This window comes from Bombyx mori, chromosome 28 (genome assembly GCF_030269925.1).
Source record: "Bombyx mori chromosome 28, ASM3026992v2".
Classification (NCBI taxonomy): domain Eukaryota; kingdom Metazoa; phylum Arthropoda; class Insecta; order Lepidoptera; family Bombycidae; genus Bombyx; species Bombyx mori.
The window spans coordinates 5,870,142-5,880,160 of record NC_085134.1 but is presented as its reverse complement, the minus strand read 5'-3'; the positions used below and the strand labels follow the sequence as shown (position 1 = coordinate 5,880,160).

At 45.8% G+C, this 10,019-nt stretch overlaps 1 non-coding gene across 1 annotated transcript; it reads left to right on the top strand.

Annotated features, from left to right (window-relative positions):
• Positions 1-6,380: 6,380 nt before the first annotated feature.
• Positions 6,381-6,534, top strand: LOC119630780 (U1 spliceosomal RNA). Its single transcript, XR_005246447.2, has one exon. It is a non-coding gene; the product is annotated as a U1 spliceosomal RNA (small nuclear RNA).
• The last annotated feature ends 3,485 nt before the right edge of the window (positions 6,535-10,019 follow it).

Sequence of the window (10,019 nt, the reverse complement as noted above, 5' to 3'; positions counted from 1 at the left end):
TAAAAGAAAATCGTGTTAGTTACACTATTTATAACTCAGGAACGGCTGAACTGATTTGGCTGAAAATTGGTGAGGAGGTAGCATAGACCCAGGAGAAGGACACAGGATTATCACGTTCCCGTGGGGCGTGACATAAAACGTGGTATAACAAAACGCAACTGATATGGAATAGCAAAACGCAACTGACAGCCAAAAGTAATATATTCTATGGTCAATTATAGTAGAATTTTGAAGTTGACCGGTTGATGTGTTTGAAACAAACCGTGTGGCGGAACAAAGTTCGCTGGGTCCACTAGTTTTAAATAAGACTCTCAACAAATACAAGTTCACATACTTGCAAGTCACACCATTTTTCATCGTTCGCTCCAAAAGTAATAAGTAATGACGAGCTCAAGATAAATGGGTGCGTGCGATAAATAAATAAAAAAAAAATTCTCACTTCGAAAGCGGCTTGGAAACACTAATGATTTTACTACCAATTCGATATTTGATTTCATTTCAACAGATATTCAGAATGATTAGAAGGGTTTGATAATATCCTGAAAACCACCCCACGCTTCTTTACAATAAAATCTTTTTTTCAAATTTATTAAATTTTTATTTTCTCTTTTTTTTAGTCGGATTTTCTATAAAAGCTTATTCTGTTAGTTTTTTTAAACTATTATTTATTTAATAAACTAATCGAAACTGTACACATACAATAATGCTTGGTCGACTCAAATTTCTTACCTCAAGGATACACTGTTCGCACTGCGGTCTCAATTAATTCATCACCATCATCAGCTCGTGTTACTCCACTCCTGGATATAAGCCTCTCCCATAGTCCGCCAAATGAACGGTACTCCGCCTTCCGTATCCAATGTCTATCCGGTTACTGACAAACTAAATTATTTTTAAAACATAATAAAGCTTCACTTAGAATCTTCAGTACGAATAAAACTAAAAAAATCCTTTAAAACGCTTATAGCTGCGCTTCGAATCCTTAGAACAGGCTCGGCCGGAACGGCCCGAGGTCATGTCTCGAACATCCATTAGTCTCATAAAAGGAAACTTCAACGGAAAATGATATTGTGAATTATTTTTCTCTGTTTTTAACGAAGCGGATGTAATTTGTTATTTTATAACAAAATTTATTTCCCGTTTGGTTTCTTTTTTAACGTTTATTCTATTTAAAAAATTCGAGGAAATAGCTTTAATAGCGCCATCAAGATTGCTTTTTAGTATTAGGTAAACATAAAAAACAAGTTCTAGTGCAATATACGACAGTTTCCCTTCAAATCGGAGCACGAACTGACTCGCAACAGAAAGAGTACCTACCGCTACCGACCTTATTACAATCAACATTTCTCGCATCGCTTATCTATGCACATTTAAAAAAAACCCTTGGCTTTAAGTACATCAATAAATTCCTTCTTTTCTTTTTAACGTTGGGGAATCCATTTACCTACCCAGTCCAGAAAGGGGTGTAACAAACCGGACTATTTCGGACTCCGGCGCTTCTAAAGAAGAAAGGGGAGACTACGCCTTGAGAAAGACGCATATGCAAGGTCCTCCCCGCGAAACCGACTACCGACTAAACCCCATCGAACTCCACCACTTCGACTAAACGAAAGCCACGATGCCGCATAGTGCGCGGAGAAAGTCCGCCTTCGCCGGTACCCGGCCTGATAATACGACGGAATTCCATCCCCGGAAAGATCCCGCATGACGTCGTCTCGGGAGACACACCGTAACAGGATCCACCTTGCGTCCGCGCGGCACACTCGGCCTTCTTTGCTGAGGAGCCAAAGAGGGATCCCTCTCCCTTTCGCACTCCTCAAGCTCACGGAACTCCATGACCAGGTTCCAAAGCCTGGCCACAGCCTCCCACGAACTCACGTCCTCCAACATGTGGGCGACGAGTAAAACCTAATACTAGGAACAAATATACAATTCTGGATCAGCATATTTGCAAGTTACGACACAGCTCTCACATAAAGAGCGTAGGATTTCAATAACTTTACATAAAGAGCTCTGTTCTGAATGAAAATTCTAACGGCTACACTAGTTTTACTTCGGAGCTTTTCAATACGAAATCCTTTTAATATCCACGATAGGCAGTCAAGGGATAGGCAGCTATAGTTCTGAACAACGTTAAATTATCGACTGAACCACATGCTCATCTGCCTTCGAGGGCAATATATATAATGTATTATTTTATTTACATCAAAATAAAGTTTAGCCTAGTAAAACTATAGCACAATTTGAGTTGCTCTATAAAGAGAAACAACATTGAAAGCTTCACCGCTTTTTATGTTTTTTATATTACAATATTTAAAAAAATCTTTATTATTTTTAATGTTCCTTCTAATTTTTTATTTATTTTTTTATTGCCTAGGTGTGTGGACGAGCTCACAGCCCACCTGGTGTTAAGTGGTTACTGGAACCCATAGACATCTACAACGTAAATGCGCCACACGCCTTGAGATATAAGTTCTAAGGTCTCAGTATAGTTACAACGGCTGCCCCGCCTTTCAAGCCGAAACGCATTACTGCTTCACGGCAGAAATAGGCGGGGCGGTGGTACCTACCCGTGCGGACTCACAAGAGGTCCTACCACCAGTAAACCACCATAATGTTTCATTATTCTAAATCCTATTTATGTCATATTTATAACATATTAACCTATTTTACGATAAACCGTATAGAAGTTACATAAATATAAATTACATTGGTATACCTCCCACCCCTCAAAGTGGAACGCGTCGCTCTATGAAACGGAAAACTAAACGCTTTCGTACGGACAACCATACTTTTTTTTTATTGCTTAGATAGGTGGACGAGCTCACAGCCCACCTGGTGTTAAGTGGTTACTGCTTCACGGCAGAAATAGGCGGACTCACAAGAGGTCCGACCACCAGTAATTACGCAAACTATAATTTTGCGGGTTTGATTTTTATTACACGATGTTATTCCTTCACCATGGAAGTCAATCGTGAACATTCGTTAAGTACGTATTTCATTAGAAAAATTGGTACTCGCCTGCATCGCTAGATACGGGTGCACCGGACGTCTTATCCTTTGGGCCACGACGACTATATTACTTTCTTGGTATGAGCATAAAGAGAACACTGCTCGTTCTCCATTGACTCCCTTAGTCGTCTTCATGAGAAGATATAGCGCGGTGCTATTAAACCGACGCCAATAATATTTTTGTCCATCAATTATGTACTATTGCCAATCATAATCTGTGGTCTTGTTCGATTACAAATATTGACACTAAAGATAATTATGTCAATCTTATACCTTTAAACGAGCAATTCTTGTATATATATAATTATAATCTGAATCTCGGAAACGGCTCCAACGATTTTCATAAAATTTAGTATACGGGGGATTTCGGGGGCGATAAATCGATCTAGCTTCGATTTATTTTCAGAAAATTTTGTTTTATTTTCGTGTCTTCAATAATCAACTCTTCCCGACATCTATTGGCGGATAATAATACTATTTTTCTTAATTGAGGGCAACTAACCGCTTTAAAGACACAACAAGAGGGAGTTATCAAAAAAAAAAAAAAAAACGTTCATCGTCTAGTGGTAATTATGTTTTAGATATCACGGATACCATTGAAAACATTTACAGGCCGAAAACGGCTCATCCGGAGACAAAATCTCCAATATACTTAAGATAAAAGCGAAAACCGCTGACTGTACAAAGTGTTCCCTTTCTATCAGATTATACGCATATTTCTGGGATCCTTTTGTTTAAGGGGACATCATTTCTGAACTTTATTGCTGGTTAAGACCAGATTTTCGTTCTCTTAGTCATAATTAATTAAATTTTAAATTACATAGACATAAATGGGTAAATGCGTTAATATTTCTCTCAATTATTTGATTTGGTTTTATCCTCTTATTTCAATCTACAATTCCGAATTCTTTACTTGAACCTTAAAGGTATTGAATTTTTTTTTTTGTTATCGCTTATATATATGGACGAGCTCTCGTCCCACCTAGTGTTAAGTGGTTACCGGAACCTATAACTACGACGTAAATGCCGCCACCTACCCCGAGACATAAGTTCTAGGTCTCAGTTTTAGCAGTACAACGCATTACTGTTTCACGGCAGAAATAGGCATCGTACTAATAGTAGGGTGTATTGTAAATGTACTGTAAATTCTTATGAGTGAACTAGCTGTACCCGTCCGCTTTGTTGGGCATTTAAAATTAACATTATTATTTCTTACCCACACAAAGATTCTCATTGTAGGTGTTTCTATTATATTTACCTACAACCACCAACAATGACTACCAAACTTATCATTAACGCCCCCGCAACTGGTGTAAGAAGTCCAACACTCATATAAATATTAGCCTGTCCATTAAGTCAATGTATTTTCTACATGGATACCAAGTTTCAAGTCAATCGGATGCTTGGTTCAGTAGTTATAACGGAACATCCGTAAAAACCACTGTAGATTTATTTATTAGTATAGATATCATCGTCCTGCTAGACTGCAACAGGGCGTTCGTGAGTCTATTCCACTAAGCTTCGACTTAATGTCACCTGGTGAGTAACTATGTGACGTCACAGCATCAGATTTCAAGCGCATCTATCGTCTATTGCACGAAAAGCGATCCAAACACAAACCAGAATATGAGTTAAATGAAAATCGACATTGTTCCCATACTACTACGAGTGCTTAGAAATAAAGCAAATAAAAATACAGTGGAAGTCTCTGATTTCCCAGACGTCACAGACACATTCAGATAGATAAAGATTTAGTTTGCAGAAATTGTGTCTTTATGTGTCGTCCGATATATTTTCTAGGTTTTCCTTTATGTAGGCTTTCCAGATTACGGGGATATTAATTTACGATGGCCACCCTCGATTCACCGAACGTTGGCGCAGCTCTAGAAGTTTCCATAGAGCCACCGAAACGGGGTCAACACACATGTAAACCATTTTCTAATAATCTTGTCTTTGTTATTTGTCGTGAATGTAGTGGTATATATAGTATGACAATACTGTGAAGTCTTGTATATTCGATGAAAAACCAGAGCCCTTCATTATTCGTTTCTCATTCATCAATAAAAATAATAAACATGCGATAAGACCGTATAAATTCATGCGACCCGCGAAAACCAAAGAAAAGCCAATTTATTCGTGAGACAAATTATTGTTACGCACTGGGGTTCGGGACAAATAAAATTTTTACCGAAGTGCAAATTGTAACTCTATTTAACAATTAGAGCACTTGCTTCTTCGCTTCAGGTGATCCGTTCGCTATTTCGCTTCGAGTAGTTCCGATAACTAGCTGACTTCGGTTTTTTTTCTTAGCTAAGCTCATAGCCTTGAGAGGCTATTTCAGCGTAACTTTAACTAGTAGGTGAGCTCACGGGCTTCGATGTGTGTTTCCACTATCTGACAATAGATGGCGTTGTATTTCTCGAGCGCTCTCGGTGTTACTAGTTCCTTTGATATTTGTTTCTGCTATTCGGCAATAGATGACGTTACTCTTACCGGCGTAACATTATTATAGTTATTGCTCTGCTTAGTCGGACACTGTTGTAAGATTGGTCGTGGTTGCGCTGACGATGTATATTCAGACATACTTGTTAGTTCACCCATATTACCGAGGATTGTACCCCTGGTGTTGCGCTTCCAGATCTGGCGGTTTGAAGCATTTCAAGTACATAAGACTTTATTAATAAACTATTATTTAAATTAAGCGCATTGAAACCTAGCTCATTCTCGGAAAAAAAAAACTTAATCGCATTTTAATAAAATCCGAGATACCTTCGTTCCCGTTATGTGACATTTCTCAGAGACAGAATACTCTGTGTATAAGAAATGCACAACACTTTGTACGAATCCGTTGTTCTAAGAAAGACGCGGTCTCATCTCGAGACACATTCTGTCATCTAACAAGCGCCTCGACAGCTTCTGAGACGCCCCTTTGTGAGGGAAATGAGTGAAGCCGTATATTTTAAACAAGTATATGATACTAGGTAAATTTAAAACAAATTTCGCTTACAAATTTTGTATTTTTAAAACGTTTCTATTAGCTTGAAAAATACATAACTTGTACGTACCTACTCATTTAATAAAATCTTTCAACGTAATTTTTACATGCTAAAAAGGTTTTATTAACTTGAATTTTGTACACGTTCATGTTTCGAAAAGTATAGATGACAATAGACATTTTTGGAACGAAGTTCCTTATGGGACGATGGGGAGGGGTACCCTAACCGGGAAAAAACGTCCGTAACGTAAGATTTTTTTATATTTGGTTTGTTATCGACAAATGTCGCTGCACGTAAATTCAATAATTTCTGAATCGCGGTGACGAGATGTTACACAGTTGATAGACGTTCTCGTATTTCTCTTGCTAAATCATACTTACCTGGCGTAGGGGATACCGTGATCATGCAGGCGGTTCCCCCAGGGTGAGGCTGCTCCATTGCACTGCGGAGTGGTTGACCCTTGCGATTATTTTTATCAATAAAAAAATCATAATAATAAATGTATACCCGAATAATTATTTTCTTTATACCTCGAATAGAACTTAAAATTAATATTTTTATAATAAGGAACTTCGTTCCTATCCGGTGTCCCACTACACCACACATCTTTTTTTTAATTTTAGAAGTACATAGTGCATACTGATATAATAAATTTTTTTTATCAAGAAACAATTCAATTCAATAATATGTGTGGACAAACGCACACTCCAAACGCAGCAGATGATCGAACTCGCAATCGGAACGAAAGCCTCGCAACAAAAAGAAAAAAAAAAGAATGCCAGGACTTACAAGGGCCCCGCTGCCGAGGAGCCCCCTCACCCTATCACGGGGGCGGAGATCCATGCGGCCGTGTCCAAAATGAGAGCGAAGGACACGGCCCCCGGCCCTGACGGCGTTCACGGCTGGGTCTGGAGCTTGGCCTTCGAGGCCCTAGGGGACCGGCTCGGGGGGCTTTTCGAAGCGTGCCTCGAGTCGGGACGGTTCCCGTCGAAATGGAAGACGGGCAGACTGGTCCTTCTGCGGAAGGACGGGCGCCCCGCGGACTCACCCGCGGGCTATCGCCCCATCGTGTTGCTGGACGAAGCGGGCAAGATGCTCGAGAGGATCGTCGCGGCCCGCATCGTCCGGCACCTGACCGAGACGGGTCCCGATCTTTCGGCGGAGCAATACGGCTTCAGAGAGGGCCGCTCGACTATCGACGCAATTCTGCGCGTGCGGGCCCTCTCCGACGAAGCCGTATCCCGGGGCGGGGTGGCGATGGCGCTATCCTTAGATGTAAGGAACGCCTTCAACACCCTGCCCTGGTCGGTGATTGCGGGGGCGCTGGAGTATCACGGCGTCCCCGCATACCTCCGCCGACTGATCGGCTCCTACCTCGAGGGCAGGTCGATCCAGTGCATCGGACACGGTGGGACGATGTACCGCTTCCCCGTCGAGCGCGGTGTTCCGCAGGGGTCTGTCCTGGGCCCCCTGCTGTGGAACATCGGCTACGACTGGGTCCTGCGGGGCGTCATTCGGGGTCCCCTCCCCGGGCTGAGCGTAATATGTTACGCCGACGACACGTTGGTCGTGGCTCCGGGGAGGGACTACCGGGAGTCTGCCCGTCTGGCGTGCGCAGGCGTGGCACACGTCGTCACTAGGATCCGACGGTTGGGGCTCGAGGTGGCGCTCGATAAAACCCAGGCCCTGCTTTTTCACGGGCCGGGACGAGCGCCGCCTGTGGGTGCCCACCTCGTGATCGGAGGCGTCCACGTCGGGGTTGGGGTGACCGGTCTTCGGTACCTCGGCCTCGAACTGGATAGTCGGTGGAACTTCCGCGCTCACTTTGAGAAGTTGGGCCCTCGACTGATGGCGACGGCCGGCTCTCTGAGCCGGCTGCTTCCAAACGTCGGGGGTCCCGATCAGGTGGCGCGCCGCCTCTACATGGGGGTGGTGCGGTCGATGGCACTATACGGGGCTCCCGTATGGTGCCGCGCCCTGACCCGCAAGAACGTCGCGGCTCTGCGACGTCCGCAGCGTGCGATCGCGGTCAGGGCGATCCGAGGATACCGCACCGTCTCCTTCGAGGCGGCGTGCTTGCTCGCCGGGGCGCCACCCTGGGACCTGGAGGCGGAGGCGCTCGCTGCCGATTACAGGTGGCGTAGCGACCTCCGCTCTAGGGGGGAAGGGCGCCCCGGCGAAGGTGTAGTTCGAGCGCGGAGGCTCCACTCTCGGCGGTCCGTGCTGGAGGCGTGGTCTCGCCGCTTGGCGGACCCGTCGGCCGGCCTCCGAACCGTCGAGGCGGTCCGCCCGGTTCTCGCGGACTGGGTGGGCCGCGACCGCGGATGCCTCACCTTCCGGCTAACGCAGATGCTTACCGGCCATGGTTGTTTCGGCCGGTACTTGCACAAGATAGCCGGAAGGGAACCGACGGCGCAGTGCCACCACTGCGCGGACCGCGACGAGGAAGACACAGCGGAACACACGCTGGCGCGTTGCTCTGGATTCGACGAGCAACGCGCCGCCCTCGTCGCGGTCATAGGAGAGGACCTCTCGCTGCCGCGCGTCGTGGCTACGATGCTCGGCAGCGACGCGTCCTGGAAGGCGATGCTCGACTTCTGCGAGTCCACCATCTCGCAGAAGGAGGCGGCGGAGCGAGAGAGGGAGAGCTCTTCCCTTTCCGCACCGATCCGTCGCCGTCGAGCCGGGGGCCGGAGGCGGGAATACGCCCGTACGTCCCGGCCCCTGTAGGTGGCGGCCTCCCCCCGGTGAAGGTCAAGGGGCGACCTGAGGGGGTGAGGCCGCGCGGCGCGCTACCAGCACTCTAGCGCGCTGCCGTGGAGTGAATAGAGCGACCGGTCGACGGTGTATCGCGTCCCGACCCGGCAGGCTGGTTCTGGTCCAGCGGGGTATTCCGGGACACCAGCGGCATCGTCTGGGCGGCCCGACGGGCTGCCGTACCGAGACGGCCGACGTTTCAGAGCCTTCGATTCGCCTCGAAGGCTCCGTCGGCTGGGCGTCCTTGGGGTGAGCCGCGCCGTCTGGTTGTAGTGTTGACCGCGGTAGCCCCCCTACCTCATCCGGGTTCTGACCTCGGAGGGGATCGGACGTCGGGTGTAAGAGTGCAGGGGAGTCGTTTAGTGGGTGGGCTCTAAAATCCTTGGGCCCGCGGTCTGCTCACAACACCATGCAGATCGTTGAGTCTCACATACCCCGCGCGCCCCTTTTGCGCGGGGACCTCGTAGGAGGTTCGGCCCTCTACCCGAAAAAAAAAAAAAAAAAGGACTTACAAGGGCCCACGATACTACCAATTAAAAAGTACGTCTAGTACACATCGCGTTAATGATCAATACATGATTATAGGTATCATAAACATGCCTATTTCTGCTGAAAGCTGAGCTTCAAGGTAGGATATGCGTTATACACTAAGACTCCAAACTCATTTCCCGATCTGGGTGGCAATGCTCAAAATTTAATCGACCCATTTTCCTCTCGATCACGCATCTGCCAACTATCAAACAAGGTAACTCTTTGCGGAGACAGCGAAAGATCACGAAAATAAATTCTATAGTAAATAAGTGAACAAGAAGCTGCCCCCGGGCGATACATCTCAATCGGGCAGAGTATTTACGAACTAATGTGAACTGAAACCGGCGAAGCTTCCGGCCCGTGAACCGGACTAAATACGAGCCGGACTCCGGTCGGACGAGTCGCCCCAATCTAAGGAGCTTTGAGCTACGAAATGGCAGATGCGTGTCTACGCCTTGTCTGTTTGTAACAGAAACCGCAAACTATTTTTTTTATTGCACAGATAGGTGGAAGAGCTCACAGCCCATAGACATCCACAACGTAAATGCCGCCACCCAACTTGAGATATAAGTTCTAGGGTCCCAGTACAGTTACAACGGCTGCCCAAGCCTTCAAATCTAAACGCTGCTTCACGGCAGAAATAGGTAGGGTGGTGGTACCTACCCGTGCGAATTTACAAGAGGTCCCACCACCAGTAAACTTTATGCAGATAGCAGTTTTCAT